Below are 1,202 nucleotides of genomic sequence, written 5' to 3'. Positions count from 1 at the left end.
TGCTGATCCATGGGGGACTTACCCCACCCAGGGATGGAGCAAGGCCTGTCCTAGTGACAACACACACCACAGGTGTGCCAAAGGCACAGCAAGACCCACAGCCTCCATCTAGGGCTGGCAGGTGCTCCAGAAACCTCGTGCTATTTCTGTGATCCTGATACCACTGCCTGCTCCTGGTGCTCACTTCACTCATCCATGTTCTTAGAAAAAGCCATACAGTTGCTTAGTGTTCTGAAAAGATCTACAGCATAGGAAAAAAAGGCTTTGGCAGGGAGGAATTTAGAATTCAATTAGGGACCATCATTGATAACAGGAGGTAGGTAGAGAGAAAGAGAACAGGAAAGGATCGCTCTGCTGGAAGAGCTTAATTTCTCTTGGGAATTATCTCTAAATTTCTCCTTTTTCAGCTGTTGGAAGGACTATGAATAATGACTTAGAACAACTGCAGAATTAAAATAGCTCACACTTAGTAAGATTTTCTGTAGGTCTACACTTCTGCAAGTTTATGGGCCCATCCCATGGAGTCATATAAGAGAAAGATGAGGCCAGAATGGGGGGATGTGGAAATCCTTCAGCTCTGAATGAACAAATGCACAGGTTGAGCGATGCTGCAGGACAATGGATGACACATGAGGAATGCACAAATGGAGTTCCTGATGAAATTCTTGGGAGTAGCACTCTTCTTACCAAGACCACATTTGACTCATTTACTGTAAAACAATTAATTGCCAGTAATTGTTTCTAGGATTGTCCTCTCCCTCTCGTGTGACTGAAGACATACATCCAGTAATGGCATCACAGCCTCTGTGGAAACCACAGGCTGCTTTTGGTTATTCTGCCAATTCGGAGTATCTGTTTGGGGCTCAGCATCCAACTTCCCCAGTGAGTAAACAGCACTGGGAATGGATTCACAGCACTCCTACTTCAAACAAACTTCTGACTTGCAGAGGTCCATGGGGTGCACTAAAGGTCTGCCAGGGGAAGATGTGATTTCAAAGCTCTTACAGCCCCTTTGAAAGGCTGAGGAGCCTCAACACCTTCTACCTAAGAACATCTGACCTCCTTCTGTCATTGCAAGGACTATGAAAGGTAATGGCTCCTGAACAGACCTGGTTCTTCTGGCTGGTGAAGTAAATCAGCAGGTCCAAACTGACTTAGCCAACTCAGGCCAAGGGCCATGTACACAGGACAGTGGCCAGAAA

The sequence above is a fragment of the Corvus brachyrhynchos genome, unplaced genomic scaffold (genome assembly GCF_000691975.1).
Source record: "Corvus brachyrhynchos isolate BGI_N302 unplaced genomic scaffold, ASM69197v1 scaffold30, whole genome shotgun sequence".
NCBI classification, from domain to species: Eukaryota; Metazoa; Chordata; class Aves; order Passeriformes; family Corvidae; genus Corvus; species Corvus brachyrhynchos.
This window is presented reverse-complemented; position numbering follows the sequence as displayed.